Raw genomic sequence first — 22,880 nt, 5'->3', positions numbered from 1 at the left:
TGGTTAAAAACGGAAGGAAATCAAATCACATGATATTCTCCTAAATTAACTCAACGAACTAAAACTAGTACACATTAATCTGTATTCTGCTCAAAGAGAAAACAACTCAGAAACGTGAATACAGCGAAAAAACAGAGCAACATCTGATCGAACTTCTTCCATTCTCTTCTCCTTTCTTTCGATTGATACAAATTATATACAAAATAAGGTATTCATCCTCTATACATATGACAAGTTTAACAGTTTTGTTGCGTCATTCTGGCAAGTGGAACGATGAGGGCAATTACATTGATTTTTCAATTGAGGGAATACTGATAAAGGAGTATGCCTCCTTTAATGATCTGGTTGCTTCAATTTCTAATCAACTGGGTATAGATTTGAGCTCAAAGACCATTAAAATACAATACAAAGTAGAAGGAAATTGTACGCCAATGGAAATACACAATGATATAGGTTACAGGGTGTATGTAGAATTGAAAAATGAGAATAGAGAATTTGGGATGTATCCTTTGTGCATAACAACTATTAAAAAAGATCTTATATCCGGAGGTAGTTTAAATCAAGGTGACATTGTGCAAATAGACGAAGGAGTTCAAAGGTACGATTCTGATACAGATGATACACTGGCTCTAGATTTTGTCAATTCAGGAGAAGCGATTGGAGTGTTCGAACTCCACAAGGATTTGATAATTTCAAAAACTAATCAAAAGGAGATTATGGCTGGACAAGTTTATAAGGATAAGGCTATATTGAAAGAGGTGATGGAGAATTATAAAAAGCTCAAAGGTTTCAATTCCGGGTTGATAGGTCTAATGCTGTCAGGTTTGCTTGCATTTAAATTTTTTTTCCGTTGTATTTTCGATTATTGGTTCGAGCTGTAAGTTTAACGTCATTGTATTTACGCGTATTTGTGTATTTCCTCTTGATGATCACAGATGAAGTAAACATATGTTTGTTTAGGGTCCTTAAATACATGTATTCATATGTATTTTACTGGTATAAATACACAACAGTGGCTCTAATTATTTTCTTATTATGTCTACTGTGGTATTAAGTGTATGCATATACAAACAAGTGTATTCAGTTGTTATTCATTGTATTCAAATGCATATAACTATAATGGAATTCAGTAGTATAGAAATTTATATATATAGATGTCAGGATGTATCTATGTCAGATTTTATTTGTCTGTATATGAGCTGCATTTTTTGTAAACACTTATGCTAATCAAATATAAAATAATTAATTCTTTGCAGCTATGCATTATTATGTATTTCAGAAGATTGTGAATGGAGGTTTAAGGCTTCAAGCATTAACAAATCAGAACTATTCAAAGTGAGAATTCAATAATAACCATACATGTCCGCTGAAGGACAAGGTGTATGAGCAGCGGCAGGCTAGTAGCAGCCTTATAAGTGGTATGATAAGGCCTAAGCTTACAAACCATGAGAGGAAATACACTCCAAGGGATAAAATAAGTTTAACGTATGACTGTAAGTTATATTTTAATGTCATTGTTGTATATAACTTAATTGTTACTGAATTAATGGCATGAATACAATTGAATACAATGATTTTTTAAGTAGAACTACCATTAATACATATGAATACAACTATATTCAAACTCATAAAAGATATATTTTTCCGTAGATCTGATATGAATACAACTGAATATAACTAAAAACATGCTGCAAAAACTATTGGAATACATCAGAATATAACTAACAAAGCTGTATTATTTGTAATTTTAATATATATTGTGAATACGTATGCTTCTAATGTTTTTGTTAGCATCCTGTTGCCTAAAGTACAACAGAATTTTGATAAGTTCTGCACTAATTACAGTTGATATTCTGCTAGTCTAAATATTTGATGTATTCATCTATATGCAAAAATTTCAGTTATATGTAACTTATTAATTAATCATTATACATTTGGTAATTTAGGTATATGTGCTCAAAACTTATATCTATTTTTAAATGTAGGTGGTACCATCAACTGAATACTTACATACGGTTAACGATGGTGGGAGGAATTACATAGTCTGCCTGTTAGAAAGAAAATGTGTTTGTGGGAGGTTTCAAGTTGATGAATTGCCATGCCCACATGCTTGGGTTGTATTGAAGAGCAAGTTTCTAATGCCAGAAGAATATTGCTCTAACTATTACAAACCAAATACAATTGTAATGACATACGATATGCCAGTGTACCCGCTACTGGACAGAGATGACTCGAATATACCAGAACATGTTGCAGGGGAGGTTGTACTACCACCCAAATGGAAAAGACCTCCTGGAAGGCCAAAGAAGAAGCGCGATAAAACTTTAAGTGAATTGCTGCAGCCGAAAAATCAACATTCATGTAGTATATGTGGGCAGGGAGGACATAACAAGCGAACGTGTAGAAATGCTCCACGTAATAAATAGTTAACACTCTGACATGTATTGGTGCTTCAACGATTTGTCAATACTTATGATGATATTGTCAAGTAATATATTCTGAAATGACTTTCGTGAATAGTTTCTGAATACATATAGTTGAAGTATTTTTATACAGATAAATACATATGCACTATATAGTTGAGTATAACTGAGTATAGATAAATACTAAAAAATACAACTGGATACAGTTGTTGTATTCTTATTAATAATATAGTTGAGTAGCACTGAATGTAAATGAATACACCAAAATACAACTGAATACAGCTGAATAATACACTTAAATACAACTAACTACTGCTGAATAAAACAAGCTGAATACAACTGAGTACATCTGAATACAACTGATTACATACAACTTGTTTAATACATCTGAAATTGTGTTCTTTAATATGTGTTATTTGAACTTGAAAGATACATCTGAATGGATGCTGCTGAATACAACTGAATACAACTGATTTTGACAGTTAAATACAACTGAATCCAGAAAAAAATACATCTGAATTCTTTTATATAACCTACTATCAGCATACATAAAGTTACTAAAAAATACAACTGGATACAACTGTTGTATTTTTATGAATAATACAGTTGAGTAGCACTGAATGTAAATGAATACACCAAAATACAACTGAATACAGCTGAATAATACACTTAAATACAACTAACTACTGCTGAATAAAACAAGCTGAATACAACTGATTACGTACAACCTGTTTAATACATCTGAAATTGTGTTCTTTAATATGTATTATCTGAACTTGAAAGATACATCTGAATGGATGCTGCTGAATACAACTGGTTTTGACAGTTAAATACAACTGAATACAACTGAATCCAGAAAAAAATACATCTGAATTCTTTTATATAACCTACCATCAACATACATAAAGTTTCTGACTTTGACATTAACATGTTCATTAACTAAAACATGTTCAAGCAAAGTTGCTTGGTATTAATACATACTTGAATCCTGTAAGATAAATATGTATTCAAACTGAAGAATAAGCATGAATACTTATGAACAAACCAGTGAAACAGTGATTGAAAAGTTGCAATTGTCATACATGAACACTGTAGATAAAGTGATAAGTTTTTCAAACTAAATACCATATATACCAAAAACTACTCAAAATAGTATTCATCTTAAAACTACACTCCAAAACTACAATAACCTAAAACTACTCTAACACTATCTGCATCTTTGAATCTGACTCCGTGATTTGCATAACAATCTTTGAAGGTGCTTCATTCTCGCTTATGGCATCAGCGTCTATCTTCTGCATACCATAGTCCTAGAGGAGAGCACCATATCTTTGAGGAGTAGAGTGGAATCAAATGTTGTTTGTGGATTCTCTCCAAGAGTGCTCAGAAACTCTGCGTATGCTGCAACATGCACCCCACAATCCCTAAAAAAATTAATACAATGCAAATTTTGACTGTTGTTTCACAAAAACTTAATTCCCTGCATTTAACAAGAATAAATACATGTAAATACAATGCATATTTCATAGTAAATCTGACATGAATACAACTACAAACACTTAGAAGTATAGATATAACTGAATACACAGGATATATTACAGTACATTTGACATGAATACATACGAATACAACTAAATACACTGACAAGGCTAAATACATATTAAAAAACTAGCTACAACACACATGACATAAAAAATAAGTAAGCTGAATACATATGAATACAATTTATAACTTACTGGAAAATTGAATAGTTGCAAACAAAAAATAACTAAGATGAATACAATTAAAAACATACTGAAAAATGGAACAGTTGCAAACTATCAAAATACATAAGAATACATATACATACTTATAAATACATCTGAATACAGTAATACCAAATAGTACAAAAATGTGAAATTGAATAAAACTAAATATATTTAAATACAACCAGATACATACGAATACAACATCGTACATGTAAAATAACTTGAATAATTATGAATACATATAAGTTTCTTTGAATGCATATTGATACAATAGCAATTACCTTTTCGTGTCGTGTATCTGATATTTTTTTTGCAGCGACTTCCTTTACATTGACACATGAATAATTATTCATAGGTTTTTTCCTCTTTGTAACAACTGAATTTTTTTGTTTCTTTTTGAAGATTTCTCAACTTGGACCTCTTTCGACTTGTCATTGTGTAATTTAGTTCATCTCTCTGAAAATGTAGTTGCTGATAAACCTGCAAAATCCGACTCCCCTTGAGTTATTTGCAACGAGAAAGAGGGCCCATCAAAATTGAGAATTTTGGTGGTATACCTCTGGTTATCATCTTGTATGGTGTTGAATCCGCCATTGGAGAGAAAAACCAAAGCTTCCTAGTGAGTAAACAATACCAATGGTTATTGTTTCAGAAATTTATGAAAAATCGGTATAAAAATTAGAGAACTAAAATAATGATATCAAAGTTCGAAGAAGTAAACTTACCAGGAGAAAACAAATCGGCAGTAAAACAGTGATTTAAGATATATTTTGAATGTGAGATTGATAATGGCGGAGAAATAGAGAATTTGGGGTTGTGGGAGAAGAGAGTAAAGTGTATGCAAAAAGAGAGAGAACGTGGTTAGAGCAGATATATGGTGATTATCTGAGAGAAAATACTAAAAAAGAGAGAGAAAAATATTATTTAGCATATATGGTACCTTAAATATAGGATGTAACTATAATTACATATTTTGCTATAAAGGATAAAAGGTATTTATAGGATGTAATATTTTAAAATGGTATTTATTTAAAATAAATAGGGTACTAAGATTTTCTATAAGGTGTAAAATTTCCTATAAATAAATCAGATCATTCTTTAGCTGTCGATGTGGGAATAAAATTGAAATGAGGCTAAAGTTGATGCACTTTACGGTTGCAGGCATCAAATCTTCGTATTTGTCTCTTGCAGCATTATATAAATATTCCATGTTATTAATTGAAAGGATCTGCACAGTTCATAATTTTCATGAAGTAAGAAAATAGAAGAGTTTGAAAAACCTGATTTGGTGCAATCTCTTAAATGAATGAACGCTCTACAACAACATTCCCATTTACACTTCGGCTCTCTGTCATAAGATAAAAGCACTTCTATTGTATCTTCAGGATACTATCAGTCTGTAAGTAAGATAAAACAAGGAGCACCAATTGGATGGAACTCAATCTAATTTCCATTCCAGCCGATTCTATGAAACTAGTTCAAGAACATGGAAAGTGAGTTTGCATGAATTAAAAAAAAGTGGTTAGACAAACTATTACTCCCTCCGTTCCAATTTATATGAACCTGTTGGACTCGGCATGGAGTTTAAGAAAAAATGAAGACTTTTGGAATTTGTGGTCCTAAATAAGTCAAAAAGAGGTCCAGAGTATTTGTGTGGTGTGAGCATGTGATTTTTGCCCTATACAAAATACTCCGATAAAATCCCAAGAAAATAGATTTTTCTGTTAATTATTTGCCATTTTAGGAATTTTTCAAGAATTTTCTTAATTATTTGCATTTTTGTGCATATTTAATTTTTATTTAAATCATGAAAAATACCAAAAATATCATGCATTGCATTTAGGATTTGTATTTACATTTTTTAGAATTAATCAGTAATTATTTGTTTTATAGAAACTTGAAAATCACAAAAATAGCTTATTTTTACATTTCTTGTTTTAGGTTATTGATTTTATTTTTTAATTTAGAATTAAGTGATGTTTATGATTTTTATAATTAGTTAACTAGTTTAATTTCATATTTTAGATAATTTAGGATTTTTAATTATTAGGATTTTGTTTTAAAAAAAAGGAAAGAAAAGGAAAAATTATAGATAAAAGAAAGAATTGGAAAAGAGGTTCATTTTTGAACTTGGGCCATCTTTAACACCCAATTCGGCCCAAAATTCCCCCATATACAAAATTAATTCCCCATCCCAAATACTTTACCGCCCCAGTTCAAGAAATTGGACTTGACCCACCAGTTCGACACACCCATTTCCCCTCCATATAAAACCCCTCTTATAACATTTCCCTATATCCAAACCCTAAACCTAAAATACAGAAAACGACGTTGTTCATCATCTTCCTTAGTGAGCCCAACCTCAACTCGCCTGAAACTCAGGCGAGTTCACTCAAATGGTCCCCTCCCCTCCACGTCACTTTATTCCAACAGATTTCTGTCAGAGAAAAAAAAAATATTTCCTCCGAATTTGCACGATTTCTATACTATTGAGCATTTTGCTGGATGAATGGGAGCCGTGGATGGATGGAAATCAATCCATACGTTCCATTTGTCTCTAAAATCGCTCACAAACGAGGGGATTTTCCGGATTTGTGGGCAGAAGCTTCGAGATTTTTGAGGGTTATATATAAGGTGAGTTTTCTTGTTTAATGGGAAGGAAAAAATCAGAGGAAAATTTTCAGAAAAATTAGTAGACTAAAATTCCTAGGGTTCTTGAAGTTTTCACTTTCTTCAGGCCTTTTTTTCAAAATTTTTAGTCTGCATCTATTCAGAAAACGAAAAAAATAAGAAATAAAATGTTCTGAGTTTGTGTTCTTCATTCGAGTTTCATTTTCAAAAGAAATCATAGAAAGCACAAAAAACGTTTTCAGCATCTTTTTTTTGTTGATTCTGGGTTCTCAAGAATGGTTTTGGATTGAGTTGGTTTCTGGTTCTCAAAGTTGTGGATTTGCCATTGATTTCTATTGATTTTTGTTGCTGAAACCGTACTGAGCTCCATCAGTTCTATTCCAGCCTTTATTTGGCTTAGGCTCATTTCATTGATGTCGAGGTATTTGCTCTTATCATTTTTAGATTTGGTATTTGAATTTTTATGAATAAACATATGTTGCTTTCACTTGCGAATTGATGGTTGGCCTTGATTTGTGCTCATGCTCTGTTAAATTTTAGTTTGCATAGAGTGTAAACAAACTTGGATTTTAAGAGTCAAAGAGGTATGTGACTTTGGTTAGCATGTCTTTTCTCGATTAAATTGTTTTAAAATCTATAAACTATGAATTGAATCGTTATTTGACACATTACTGTTTGGACACAAAGTAGTGTTATAGAGCTAACTTCGAACTCCTTGCTTGTTATTGTTACGCTGAAGTTGTTTGTTTGAACTCGTTGTTTCGTTCTCCCGTTTGTTAAGAATATAGAGGCGCTGTTGCGATTCATTCGGGTTATACCCTGTGTTGCCTTGGTGATTACTGGTAAATAGTGTATAAATACATTTTATTTTACCATACAGAATTCATGTCTGTTCTTGAATTGATTAAAATTTCTAAACGTTGAATGCTAAGGTTGAGTATATTCTGGATAAGCCAACATCTTTATAAAACATGAGTGTCACACAAATTTTAATGAAATATACTAACTTCCACAAGCAGCTTGTATTTAGTTGAGATCCACATTGACCATTTAAGAGCTATCGTTGATGTTAGCAAGTAGTTAAGAAAAAAAACATTTAAGTCACGAATCATGATTCTTTTGATTGCATCTCAAGTAAAAACATCAATGGTGAATAATGAAACAAAGTTGGAAAGCAGAGAACAATTAGAGCAGTAGTTTCACTGATTTTCTTTGAGCTTGAAATGTACCTGTGAGAGAATGCAAAGCAATGACTACATCAGAAGAAAATTGTTCTCGAGTTAACTTTCTTTCCTTTTTGATGTATTGACTATCTATATATGGTGAACGTGATATCGGAAAATGTGTGTCTTCTATCACTATTACTCCTTGATAAGTCATATGTAATTGACTTGTTATGATATCAGTAGATTTACTTATGTTTAGATGTAGTTTAAATATTTTCTTTTGTGCTGTTTTGTTGCTTATACGACCCAACCATTCAAGAGAACAAGGTGATTATTTTTTTTGGTTTGCATATCATTGTTGAAATGCATCTATCTTAGTGTTTGACAAAAGAATATGTCACACATAGGATTAATAAGATGACTGAAGTTGGTTAAAACTAAGTCAAATTGAATGTTAGTTTAAAGTCATTTACCTGCTACATGCTGATACTTTCATATAACAGCAATATCAAGCTAGTAGTAATTTTAATGGTTATTCGTTCAGGGTACAACGTTTTACTGGTTATGGCATTGTATTTTTTCTGTGATCTTTTACTTTAGGCCCTAAGTTCTAGCTGGATATCTTGTTGAGTTATTAATTGTCATGGATGATATAAAGGGTTCCAATTGACCCCACATTGCCTTAAAAAATTGGTTTGGACGTACATATATTTCAAGTCACGTTTTTTGTTGATTGATTCTTCTGGTTGGTTTTGCTTAATAGAGTATGGATGGATACTGTCAATGGAATGTGTAGTTTTAATTGGCAATTAAAAAGAGGCATCGAATCATTAATTTGGCCTGAACAAGCTAATCGGCTAGTTTGTCCCTTACTAATTTATTTTCGCCAAGTATAATTCCAAATAGAAGGAAGTTTCTAAGCGTAGCTTGCTTTAGGCGCGTAATTAATTCATTACAACTATGGGTACGGTTCCCGTGACGTGGTTGTGATAATTAGTTCTAAATTAGATTAAAAACAAGAGCACCTTTAGTTTGCCTTTAAAATATATAACCTTTTTTTAAATATAAAATTGAGGTGCGCCATGCTTTAAACTTATAACACATGAGCCTCACAAATTTATATCAAGAACTAATTCTTTTTAAAATAATTTGGGGTGTGCCATACACAAATAAAATCCTATAATTTATGGCCCTCATATAAATATAAAATTAGTATAGAATTTGCCTTGAACTTTCATAGTTTGCGTTAGGCGCGTTAATTAAATATTCATCATAGCTACGGGTACGGTTCCCGTGACGTAGGTGTGGTACCTAATTCCCAAATTCAGGGGTACATTTATGTGACCCGGATACAACTTCTAATAATTTTTAATAAATTAAATATATTGTAGATCGTGGGTACGGTTCCCGTGACATGATCCACAATGTGTATCAAACAAACAAGTGTACGACAATCGTAACTTATTCCAGAATAATTTCATAAAATAATTAAAAGCGGCAATAAAGTTAAAAATTCACCATAGGTTTAAAACATGTAGTAAATCAGATAATTAGGGCAATGTTAATAGTTAAAGAGACCGTACTAGAACCACGGAACCCGGGAATGCCTAACATCTTCTCCCGGGTTAATAGAATTCCTTATCTAGAATTTCTGGTTTCGCAGACTTTTAAATAAAATCTAATTTTCCTCGATTTGGGATTTAAAATAAATCGGTGACTTGGGGCACCAATTAAACTATTACAAGAGGCGACTCTGATAAAATAAATAAAATAATCCCATTTCGAATAATGTCACTTAAATTGGAAAAACTCCCTTATATCCCCCCCGGGTGGTAAAAAAGGAGGTGTGACAGCTCTGGCGACTCTGCTGGGGACCAAAACCCAGAACTTCAGATCAGGGTTCAAGAATTCGAGCTTAGAATAACCGTTATAATTGGCTTTTATTTATTATCTGATTTTTATTACATGTTTGGGCCTAATGTGCTAAATGTCGCTTTTTACTGCTTTGATATTATTTGAATTGTATATAAATTGTTACGAAACCCTTCTCTTCTCATCTTCGGGGATGTGCACGCTGGCGTGACTCCTCTTTCTGTTAGTGTCATACCTTGAATTAGAAAGAGGCTCGGATAAGTTACAAAGACGGATGGCCTTTTGGTTCCCGGTACGTAGCCCCTCCCCGGCTCGAGTTGTCCGCTCGGGTACACCAGTTCTAGAACCATATACCCAGGTTTTAAACCTAGAATAACTCAGCCTCATGCTGGATCCCTAGTAGGAACGCTTGTTTGCATCATGTGCATTTGACTTTGGGGACTCAACACAAGGGTTGGGTCCGTCTAGGACAGGTGTACCCAAATTATAAAGATCATCCTCATGAATCCTACGTGATACTTGCGCATCTGTTTGTTTCAGCTTGCATGTTGACCGACTTCTAGAATAATGAAAGAAAATAAAAAAAAATCAAAAACCAAGAGTGAGGTAGGTATTTAGAAAATTCTGAAACTCTGCCGAAATTCTGAAAAAAGAAAAGTCATTCCAAAATTTCAAGTGCCATCTTTTCCTGTTCCGTCATAACTGACCGAACTACGCGGGCCTGATTCTCACCGGATGTGAGATGTGTAGGCAAACCTCATCGGTTCCGGCCCAATTTTTTTTAAAAAAATAAAATCCAAAAAGATTTTCCTTTAATTCTTTCTTTAGAAGCATTTCCTTGGAAAATTCAAAAAAAAAAAAGATTTTTTAAACTCAAAGAATAGTTTCCTTCTTTTTAAAGTCTTTCATAAGAAAAAAAAGAAAAATCAATAATAAATTCAAAATCCAAAATACGTGTTTCCTTTATTTTGAAGTATTTTTTCCAAAACAAATCAGAAAAAATGAATTAAAATAAAATTCTTTTCCTTGTTTAAAAGTCTTTCTTTCGTAAATGTCAAAAAAAAATTAAAAATTGAAGTCCAAAAATATTTTCGCTTTTCTTTAGAAGCACTTTTATAAGTAAAACAAAAAACTCAGAAATCCAATACATTTTCTTAATACTCCCTTTTTTGAAAATTAAGAGGCAACATCCAAAATCTAAAAATATTTTCTTTCTTCTTTACAAAAAGAGAAAACAATTGAAAATTCAAAAAAAAAAACTTTTTACTTTTGAAATTCCCAAGTTCAAATCAAAAGAAAAAGAATTTTTAGAAGTCTTTCTTTCAAAAAATAAAAAAAATAAAACCAAAATCAAAATCAAAAATCCGAAAAAAAATTTCCTTTCTTCTTTTAAAGCATTTCTTTCATTTAAAAAAAAATCGAATCAAAAAATGTTTTTCTTTTCCTTAATATTTTCATGGTCTGAATTTTAGAAAAAGTAAGCCAAAAAAATAAAAAAGAAAGAGTTAGTTTATTTACTCTATTCTCAATCTTCCGGGACTATACAAGATCTGATTCATGCGGCGTCGTGATACGTAGGCAATCCCAATCGGATTCGATCATAGCTATAAAATAAAACTGAGTGAAAAATAATTTGAAAAAAAGAGAGAAAGAAAAAAAATTTATTGAGTGAAAAAGAAAGAAAAGAGCGGAATAAGAAAAAAAAAGAGTGACAAAAATAAGAAAAGAGAGTGCCAAAAAATAAAAGAGTTATAGAAAAAAAATAAAAAAAATCAAGAGTGATTAAAGAGAGGCAGAAATAAAAGAAAAGAGGTACATACTAAAAGAGTTAGTTAAGGTCGGGATGAAACATGCAACCGTTCAAACACATGGTAGAAGCGTTTATCTGTTAGGTGCATTGCATCCCAACGTGCGATTTTCTATATATTAAATGTCTCAAAACTAACAAGGTTGTTGGGTGTGCAAACAAGCCAGGTTTTGGTGGTTGCTTTTGTTAATGGTCTAGCCTCCCCTTCTTCACAAGATCCAAAGGCACAGATGGCCTTCGCAAGCAATCTACCAATCATCGATCCTGAGGATAGCCCGACATCGGCTATTCTGCAGCTAGAATCAGCAGCTGCTAAAGAGAATAAGATGTTGCGTCTCCGCATATTGGAAATGTGGGACGCCTGGTCTAATGGTAGGGAATTGCTATGTGCAATCGCTGGGTTCCCTGAGTTGATACCCAAGTCAGGTGAGGTTACCAACGACCCTGTGCCCAATCCACTCATCCCATGCGGGCCCCCCTCCAGTGCTATCTAATTTTCCTAGCATGCCTTCTGTGGTACGCTCCCAGGTGCCACTTTTCAGGGCCCCTCCAATATCATTCTCTATAGCACCTGTCTGCACCATAGCACAACCAATTCTACCACTGCCATATATTGAACCTCCAATGTTCACCTTTCAGGGTCCACAACTTCAATTAGAAATAACATATGTGACCCCGTACTTTTTCACTCAACCTCCACAATATAATCTCTTGGTAGAGCAAGAAAAAGGTTGTTAAAAATTCCGAGCAAGAGGAAATAACTTGGAAGATGAAGAGTCTAGAACAAAGCGTGAAAAACATGCAAGGTCTGAGTGACCAAAAGAGTGTCTCATACTATGACCTCTGTATGTTTCCCCATGTCCACTTGCCAGCCGGCTTCAAGATGCCAAAATTTAAAAAGTACGACGGGCACGGAGACCCGGTCGCTAATATGAAACGATACTTTAACCAGCTAAGGAGTGCTGGTGGAAAAGAGGAGTTGCTAATGACCTATTTTGGGGAAAGCCTCACCAGAATCGCTTTTGAGTGGTATACGGATCAAGAAATTACTCATTGGCACGTGTGGGATGATATAGCCCGAGATTTTTCCGCCAGTTCCAGTATAATGTGGACATCGCTCCCGACAGAAATACTTTATCCAATTTGAAAAAGAAAACCGCTGAAAGCTTCCGCGAATATGCTGTCAAATGGCGTGAGCAAGCTGCCAGGGTAAAGCCTCCAATGGACGAAACTGAAATGGTCACATCACAGGCTGCTCAGAATGGTTCGGAGGGTCTGATGAACAACAATGGAAGTGAAGAGGGAGCCATGATGGCTTCAAGCTTGAGGGGGGCCAGCAGGTCATTCAGCTAATCATATGTGCATCCTATAGTCCCACCACACTATTATCCCCTTCAAGATGATGCTTATGCTGTGGCCCCGTCTCCCTATGCGGTGATGAACGCGCAACCTTACACGCAGCCACAATATCATACACAAAACTGAGCTCCACCTCCCAGAAATTCCCATCCTTACCAAGCTCCATATAATCCTCAACCAAATGATCCCCAATAATCCTCGCCCAAGAGAGCCTTTCAGAAAGAATCAGTTCACCCCTATTGATGAATCGTATTCAAGCTTGTTCCAAAAGCTAATCAAGTTAGATCTATTGCAGCCAGTGGCCCCGAACAGACCGAATCCCGAGTCCCCCTCGCACCGAGCTGATGCTAGATGTGAATACCACTCTGGAGTAGTGGGACACTATACAGAAGACTGTTGGACCCTCAAAAGGGAAATTGAAGATTTGATTGAAGCTGAAAGAATTGTTTTTCAAAATGAAGAAGCTTTTGATGTGATGAACAATTTGTTGCATGTCCACAACATCGGGCCAATAGTTGGAATGATTTGTGAAGATGATGAATTTTATCTGGCACTGAAGGCCATTGCAGCCATTGACGAGACAGATGAAAAGCCAAAAAATGATCGCCAAGCATGAAAGTTCCCCATCAGACGAGAGTCTCGGTAGCCAGTCTTGCTATCCTTTCTGCACCCGGATTATCTCAGGGTATGATTCGGATGTTTTACCTTATTGTCTTACTTTCCGATGTAAACCCTTTTATCTTCAAAAATTGAAAAAAAATCAAAAAATCAAAAATCAAATGAAATTAATATTTCATTGTCGAGGAATGTCTCTTTTCTTAATCTTGTCATTTTTTTTCCTTATTCTCTTTTTTGTTCTGTTAAATGCAGATTTCAATAACATGACATGCTTGCGGACTTCATGCCTAGATTCTGAAAGCTGTCAGACATCAGAATAATGAATCAAGAATTAGATTGTAATGAAAATAGGTCTAAGAAAATAAAACAAAGAATCAGAACAGCTAAAGGAAAATTGGCTTCAGTTTGGAAAGGTTCGTATATTGCAACAAGAGTACTGCCAAAAGAGTGCATTGTACTTGAGACACATCGAAGGAAATGTCCCGGTAACAGCTGTCAATGCAAATATAGCCAAAAGGTACTATGTTTGGTCCTCCATATAATATTAATATTCTCCGGTTAGGATGACGAAGGCTTTCATTCTCGCTACCCAAACACTATCAACCCTTTACAAACCTTTTGAGCCGGTTACTCTTCTTTGATTACCCTCTTTGGAACCTGAAAGTGTTATTAAAAAACGAAAAAAGAGAGAAAAAAGGAAAGGAAAAATAAAGAGAAAACAAATCAAAACAGAAAAATAAAAGAAAATAAAAAAGTGTCCTGAACTACGTTCGACTTGATTCCGAAAGGATACATAGGCAGCCTCTTTCTGGGGTTCAATCACACCAAAATAAACATCCAAATTCCCTCAAAAGTGAAACTGGGGCAGGTGTTATAATGGTTCGGTGATGGTTTCGCCCGAAAGGTTCCAAGGTTGTAACTCAATCCAAATCCTTTTTACCCAAACCCTATTCAAGTCCTTCTGATCAATCGACAAAAAGATTCAAAATGGGAGGATACAGTTACTTGGATCTGACACAACAAAATGAGAGAGTCTTATCGGTGCAAACCCATACGGGCCCCGCGAGGCGACAACAAGCAAAAAAAAATAAAAAAATGAGAGAGTCTTTTTAGTGAAAACTCTCAAAGAGAACTATGAGGTAATGGTAAGAAGAGGAATAAGAGAGGTCAGCTCGTGAAAACCCGCAAAAGGTCACCCTGATCGAAAAGAGGATCCTTACAGCCATTGGCATCGATACAGAGTCCTGGCAAGGTTTCTCGGTTTCAAGGCAAAGTTGTAATGAATTTTTGAGAGTCGGATGTTTACACAGATCAGGCATCCAGTCCAAAAGGCATGTTATGTTCATTGAAGTCCGCATGCACTTTAGATAAGTCCTTCTTTCACCTCTCCGAAAGGGATACCTCTCGTTTAAATTCATCGTCCATTCTATTATTTGTTTTTCTTTGAATCCTTTTCGGTGTAACTCTATTCTGAAATTGAGACAAAGAAGGGATGGCAAGACTGATTTATAGGGTTCTCATTTGATACAAGCTAATATGAAAAAGGGGTATCCAGCCTCATCAGGGGCATCAAGTCGACCCCGACTGGCCATGGCAGCCGATGCTTCGAAATCTAAACTCTTGGAAAGAGAAAATCAAATTGAAGCGCCTATAAAGGCAAATGAAATTGAAAAGGTTAAGTCCCACATGGCTAACAGTTTCGGAAAAGGTTTGAAAAGCCAATGTACCCCAAATGCTCTGAAATTGAAGTTGGAAGAAAGAAGCCAGAAATGAAAGGCCTACGAAGGCGAAATAAAGTTGGAAAAGATAAGTCCCACGCGACTAGCCGTTGCAGCAAGTTTGAGGAGCTAAAAAGTTTCCCGATGCTCCAAAAAAAAAGAAAAAAGAAAAGAAAAGGAATGTCAGAAAGGAAAGGCCTACGAAGGCAAAATAAAGTCGAAAAGGTTGAGTTCTACCAACCAACTGTCATGGCAAAGTCTGGAAAAACCAGAGGTTTTTTAGGGCCAGAAGTAAAATCGGTCCTCAGGGAACAAACAGTTGCAGTTGAGATCTTTATCAAAGAAGCTGGGCCAAGATTAAGTGATTGAAATAACCAAGGCCACAAAACTAACCACCATTTCAAACTAACAATTGTTCTTTGTTTGAAAACAGGAAACGTGTGCTATCCAAAAACGACCTTGCAAGAAGTAGGTGCAACAAAAAGAAACTGTGAAAGGGCTAGAAAAAGATCGGCAACAATAATCAATCCAAAGGGAAGTCTCCTCCAAATTCTTTCCTGCATTTTTACTCATTTTCTTAAACTAAAAAAATGAAAAAAAAATCGAAACCATGGTAGCATAGGGTCTCCAATCTCTAGCTACATCTTTTCCAGCATAGCGTCCCATTCCCAAATCGTTGCCAGCATAACCTGGTAGTCATTTCCAGTATAGGGTCCCACTCCCTAGTTGATCCCCCGTATAACCCGTGGACCTCCCTGGAATAATCCGAGGACCTATTTCTATTCCGGCATTACCTGATGACATTCCCGACATAACCTGTGGACCTCCCCGGCATAACCCGAGGACTTTTTTCTTTTCCGCCATAACCCGATGAACTTACCCGGCATAACCCGTGGACCTCCCGGCATAACCCGAGGACCTTTTTCTTTTCCGGCATAACCCGTGGACCTCCCCGGCATAACCTGAGGACTTTTATCTTTTCCGGTATAACCCGATGACCTTTTCCGGCATAACTCGTGGACCTCCGCGACATAACCCGAGGACCTTTTCGACATAACCCAGTAATTTTTCCAGCATAACCTGGTAATTTTCCCGATTTGGGGCCTCCAATCCCTAGTTGAATTTATTTTAGACATAGGGTCTCCACTCCCTAGTCGCCTTTCCAACATAGGGTCTCCACTCCCTAGTTGATTTTATTTTAGGCATAGGGTCTCCACTCCCTAGTCTGCTTTTCTAACATAGGGTCTCCACTCCCTAGTTGATTTTATTTTAGGCATAGGGTCTTCACTCCCTAGTCTTCTTTTCCAACATAGGGTCTCCACTCCCTAGTTGATTTTATTTTAGGCACAGGGTCTCCACTTCCTAGTCGCTTTTCCAAAATAGGGTCTCCACTCCCTAGTTGATATTATTTTAGGCATAGGGTCTCCACTCCCTAATCTGCTTTTTCAACGTAGAGTCTCCACTCTCTAGTTAATTTTATTTTTAGACATAGGGTCTCCACTCTCTAGTCGCCTTTCCAACATAAGGTCTCCACTCCCTAGTTGACTTAATTTTTGGATATTGGGTCTCCACTCCCTAGTCGCTTTGCCAACATAGGGTCTCCTCTCCCTAGTTGAGTTTATTTTTTGACATAGGGTCTCCACTCCCTAGTCGCCTTTGCCAACATAGTGTCTCCACTCCCTAGTCGCTTTTCCAACATAGGGTCTCCACTCCCCAGTTTGCTCTTCCAACATAGGGTTTCTACTCCCTAGTTGATTTTATTTTAGACATAGAGTCTCCACTCCCTAGTCTGCTTTTCCAACATAGGGTCTTCACTCCCTAGTTAATTTTATTTTAGACATAGGGTCTCCACTCCCAAGTCGCTTTTCCAACATAGGGTCTCCACTCCCTAGTTGATTTTATTTTAGGCATATGGTTTCCACTCCCTAATCTGTTTTTCCAACATAGAGTCTCCACGCCCTAGTTAATTTTATTCTTAGATATAGGGTCTCCACTCCATAGTCGTCTTTCCAACATAGGGTCTCCACTCCCTAGTTGACATTATTTTTGGACATAGGGTCTCCACTCCCTAGTTGCTTTGCCAACATAGGGTCTCCACTCCCTAGTCGCCTGTGCCAACATAGGATCTCCACTTCCTAGTTGACATTATTTTAGACATAGGGCCTTCACTCCCTAGTTGAGTTTATTTTTAGACATAGGGTCTCCACTCCCTAGTCGTCTTTCCAAAATAGGGTCTCCATTCCCTTTATTTTAGACATAGGATCTCCAATCCCTAGTCGCTTTTCCAACATAGGGTCTCCACTCCCTATTTGATTTTATTTTAGACATAGGATCTCCACACCCTAGTCGCCTTTTCCAACATAGGGTCTCCACTCCCTAGTTGATTTTATTTTAGACATAGGGTCTCCACTCCCTAGTCGCTTTTCCAACATAGGGTCTCCACTCCCTAGTTGAGTTTATTTTAGACATAGGGTCTCCAATCCCTAGTCGCCTTTTCCAACATAGGCTCTCCACTCCCTAGTGGAATTTATTTTAGACATAGGATCTCCACTCCCTAGTCGCCTTTTCCAATGTAGGGTCTCCACTCCCTAATTGAGTTTATTTTAGACATAGGGTATCCACTCCCTAGTCATTTTTCCAACATAGGGTCTCCACTCCCTAGTTGAGTTTATTTTTGACATAGGGTCTCCACTCCCTAGTCGCCTTTTCCAACATAGGCTTCCCACTCCCTAGTGGAATTTATTTTAGACATAGGATCTCCACTCCCTAGTCACTTTTCTAACATAGGGTCTCCACTCCCTTGTCGCTTTTCCAACATAAGGCCTCCACTCCCTAGTTGAGTTTATTTTAGACATAGGGTCTCCACTCCTTAGTCGCTTTTCTAACATAGGGTCTGCACTCCCTAGTTGAGTTTATTTTAGACATAGGGTCTCCATTCCCTAGTCGCTTTTCCAACACAGTGTTTTCACTCCCTAGTTGATTTTTAGTATAGATATAGGGTTCCACTCCCTACTCTCTTTTTCCCAAAGATACACAATCTTGATTTTATTGCTTTCAATAAAGAAATAGTTTAGATTTTTTTACAATAACTCACGAAATTTTCCTAGTGAAAACTGGGGCAGAAAAGTTTTATTCGTTTGTTTGCTTTGGTGCCCAAACAGGTTTTCACCGTGAGACGTAAGGTTTGAGATGACCAAAGGAAGAAGTGTCAACCCAAATGAAAGAAAAGAAGAAACAAGAAAAGAAGTTTGAACTCAAGATGCAGAAGTGGAGAAAAGATGCGGACTACTCAAAATTTGATTGAAATCACAAGCTTCACATGTCCCGCCTTGATCCAAAAAGCTGAAGAAAAGTGAACCAGCGGTTGCAGCTAACGAGCATCAAGATTTAGATCAGAGTCTGCACGAAGAACCATCCAAGAATCAAGATCAAGATTTAGAAGGTTATAGATATGAATCTTGTAACTCGTAGTTGATAGGCTTATCAAGTTTAGCTTTTTATCTTTCATTTTTGTGTAATAAGGAATTCAACAAGCAGAAACAGCAGCAACATCAGTGAAATCACAGTTTCCTGGTAGTCCCAGCTACCAAAACTTCCAGAACTACACTGACCTGGTTCCTTTATAGCCAAGGATATGTAGGTAACCTCTGAAGCAAGGTCCGGTCATGCTTTTTCGAAAGATACTTCTCATGGAGTTTCAAACGGGCAAAAATCCCTCATAATTGCTTATTTTATCTTTGCCCGAAAACCCTTCATGTCTCCGATGCGTTAGAGCTCAAAACTGTGAGCATGTGATTTTTGCCCTATACGAAATACTCTTATAAAATCCCAAGAAAATAGGTTTTTCTGTTAATTATTTGCCATTTTAGGAATTTTTCTAGAATTTTCTAAATTATTTGCATTACTATGCATGTTTAATTTTTATTTAAATTATAAAAAACACCAAAAATATCATGTATTGTATTTAGGATTTGTTTTTATATTTTTTAAAATTAATCAGTAATTATTTATTTTATAGAAACTTCAAAATCACAAAATAGCTCATTTTTACATTTTTTGTTTTTAGGTTATTTATTTTCTTTTTTAATTTAGAATTAAGTGATTTTTATGATTTTTATAATTAGTTAACTAGTTAAATTCATATTTTAGATAATTTAGGATTTTTAATTATTAGGATTGTTTTTTAAAAAAAAGAGGAAAGAAAAGGAAAAATTAGAGATAAAATAAAGAATTGGAAAAAAGTTTCATTTTTGAACTTGGGCCATCTTTAACATCCAATTCGGCCCAAAATTCCCCCATATACAAAATTAATTCCCCATCCTAAATACTTTACCGCCCCAGTTTAAGAAAATGGACCTGACCCACCAGTTCGACCCACTCATTTCCCCTCCATATAACCTCTCTTACAACTTTTCCCTATATCCAAACACTAAACCTAAAATGCAGAAAACAGCGTTGTTCATCATCTTCCTTAGTGAGCCCAACCTCAACTCGCCTGAAACTCAAATGGTCCCCTCCCCTCCACGTCAGTTTATTCCAACGGATTTTTGTTAGAGAAAAAAAAGAATATTCCCTCCGAATTTGCATGATTTCTGTACTATTGAGCCTTTTGCTGGATGAATGGGAGCCGTGATGGATGAAAATTAATCCATGCCTTCCATTTATCCCTAAAATCGCTCTCAAACGAGGGGATTTTTCGAATTTTTGGGCAGAAGCTTCGAGATTTTTGTGGGTTATATAGAAAGTGAGTTTTCTTGTTTAAGGGGAAGGAAAAAATCAGAGGAAAATTTTCAGAAAAATTAGTAGGGTAAAATTCCTAGAGTTCTTCAAGTTTTCCCTTTCTTTAGGCCTTTTCTTTCAAAAATTTTAGTCTGCATCTATTCAGAAAACCAAAAAAATAAGAAACAAAATATTCTAAGTTTGTGTTCTTCATTCGAGTTTCATTTTCAAAAGAAATCAGAGAAAGCACAAAAAACGTTTTCAACATCTTTTTTTGTTGATTCTGGGTTCTCAAGAATGGTTTTGGATTGAGTTGGTTTCTGGTTCTCAAAGCTGTGGATTTGTCGTTGATTTCTGTTGATTTTGCTGCTGACACCGTACTGAGATCCATCAGTTCTATTCCAGCCTTTATTTGGCTTAGGCTTATTTCATTGTTGTCAAGGTATTTGCTCTTATCAGTTTTAGATTTGATATTTGAATTTTTATGAATAAACATATGTTGCTTTCACTTGCGAATTGATGGTTGGCCTTGATTTGTGCTCATGCTTTGTTAAATTTTAGTTTGCATAGAGTGTAAACACACTTGGATTTTAAGAGTCAAGAGATATGTGACTTTGGTTAGCATGTCTTTTCTCGATTAAATTTTTTTAAAATCTATAAACTATGAAGAGAATTGAATCGTTATTTGATACATTACTGTTTGGACACAAAGTAATGTTATAGAGCTAACTTTGAACTCCTTGCTTATTGTTATTCCGCCGAAGTTGTTTGTTTGAACTCGTTGTTTCGTTCTCCCGTTTGTTAAGAATATAGAGGCGCTGCTGTGATTCATTCGGGTTATACCCTGTGTTGCCTTGGTGTTTACTGGTAAATGGTGTATAAATCCACTTTGTTTTACCGTACAGAATTCATGTATGTTCTTGAATTGATTAAAATTTCTAAACGTTGAATGCTAAGGTTGAGTATATTCCGGATAAGCCAACAACTTTATAAAACATGAGTGTCACACAAATTTTAATGAAATACACTAACTTCCACAAGCAGCTTGTATTTAGTTGAGATCCACATTGACCATTTAAGAGCTATCATTGATGTTAGCAAGTAGTTAAGGAAAAAAATATTTAAGTCACGAATCATGATTCTTTTGATTGCATCTGAAGTAAAAACATCAGTGGTGAATAATGAAACAAAACTGGAAAGCAGAGAACAATTAGAGCAGTTAGTTTCACTGATTTTCTTTGAGCTTGAAATGTACCTGTGAGAGAATGCAAAGCAATGACTACATCAGAAGAAAATTGTTCTAGAGTTAACTTTCTTTCCTTTTTGATGTATTGACTATCTGTGTATGGTGAACGTGATATCGGGAAATGTGTGTCTTCTATCACTATTACTCCTTGTTAAGTCATATGTAATTGACATGTTATGATATCGGTAGATTTACTTATGTTTAAATGTAGTTTAAATATTTTCTTTTGTGCTGTTTTGTTGCTTATACGGCCCAGCCATTCAAGAGAACAGGGTGATTATTTTTTTTGGCTTGCATATCACTGTTGAAATGCATCTATCTTAGTGTTTGACAAAAGAATATGTCACACATAGGATTAACAAGATGACTGAAGTTGGTTAAAACTAAGTCAAATTGAATGTTAGTTTAAAGTCATTTACCTGCTACATGCTAATATTTTCATATAATAGCAATATCAAGTTAGTAGTAATTTTAATGGTTATGCGTTCAGGGTACAACGTTTTACTGGTTATGGCATTGTATTTTTTTCTATGATCTTTTACTTTAGGCCCTAAGTTCTAGCTGGATAGCTTGTTGAGTTATTAATTGTCATGGATGATATAAAGGGTTCCAATTGACCCCACATTGCCATAAAAATTGGTTTGGACGTTCAAATGTTTCAAGTCACGTTTTTGTTGATTGATTCTTCTGGTTGGTTTTGCTTAATAGAGCATGGATGGCTACTGTAAATGGAATGTGTAGTTTTAATTGGCAATTAAAAAGAGGCATCGAATCATTAATTTGGCCTGAACAAGCTAATCGGCCAGTTTGTCCCTTACTAGTTTATTTTCGCCAAGTATAATTTCAAATAGAAGGAAGTTTCTAAGCGTAGCTTGCTTTAGGCGCGTAATTAATTCATTACAACTACGGATATGGTTCCCATGACGTGGTTGTGATAATTAGTTATAAATTAGATTAAAAACAAGAGCACCTTTAGTTTGCCTTTAAACTATATAACCTTTAAAAAAAAAAAAATTGAGGTGTGCCATGCTTTAAACTTATAACACATGGCCCTCACAAATTTAGATCAAGAACTAATTCTTCTTAAAATAATTTGGGGCATGCCATACACAAATAAAATCCTATAATTTATGGCCCTCATATAAATATAAAATTAGTATAGAATTTTCCTTGAATTTTCGTAGTTTGCTTTAAGCGCGTTAATTAAATATTCATCATAGCTGCGGGTACGATTCCGTGACGTAACTGTGGTATCTAATTCCCAAATTTGGGGGTACATTTATGTCACCCGGCTACAACTTCTAATAATTTTTAATAAATTAAACATGTTGTAGATCGTGGGTACAGTTCCCATGACATTATCCGCAATATATTTCAAATAAACAAGTGTACGAAAATCGTAACTTGTTCCAGAATAATTCCATAAAATAATTAAAAGCGGTTATTAAGCTAAAAATGCACCATACGTTTAAAACATATAGTAAATCAGATAATTAGGCCAATGTTAATAGTTTAAGCGACCATGCTAGAACCACGAAACCCGGGAATGCCTAACACCTTCTCCCGGGTTAAT

General features: G+C 35.3%; 1 long non-coding RNA gene across 3 annotated transcripts; it reads left to right on the top strand.

The window, feature by feature from the left end:
• Nucleotides 1–6,395: 6,395 nt before the first annotated feature.
• LOC142170763 (uncharacterized) lies at nucleotides 6,396–21,602 on the top strand. Of its 3 annotated transcripts, XR_012700263.1 has the most exons (3): nucleotides 6,396–13,691; nucleotides 13,877–14,141; nucleotides 18,504–18,941. It is a non-coding gene; the product is annotated as an uncharacterized LOC142170763 (long non-coding RNA). The 3 variants fall into 3 exon arrangements; XR_012700264.1 differs by lacking the exon at nucleotides 13,877–14,141 and having other exon boundaries at nucleotides 6,396–7,223; nucleotides 18,504–21,602; XR_012700265.1 differs by lacking the exon at nucleotides 13,877–14,141 and having other exon boundaries at nucleotides 6,396–12,073.
• The last annotated feature ends 1,278 nt before the right edge of the window (nucleotides 21,603–22,880 follow it).

Source organism: Nicotiana tabacum, chromosome 16, assembly GCF_000715075.1.
Source record: "Nicotiana tabacum cultivar K326 chromosome 16, ASM71507v2, whole genome shotgun sequence".
In the NCBI taxonomy this organism is placed as follows: Eukaryota; Viridiplantae; Streptophyta; class Magnoliopsida; order Solanales; family Solanaceae; genus Nicotiana; species Nicotiana tabacum.
This window is presented reverse-complemented; position numbering and strand designations above follow the sequence as displayed.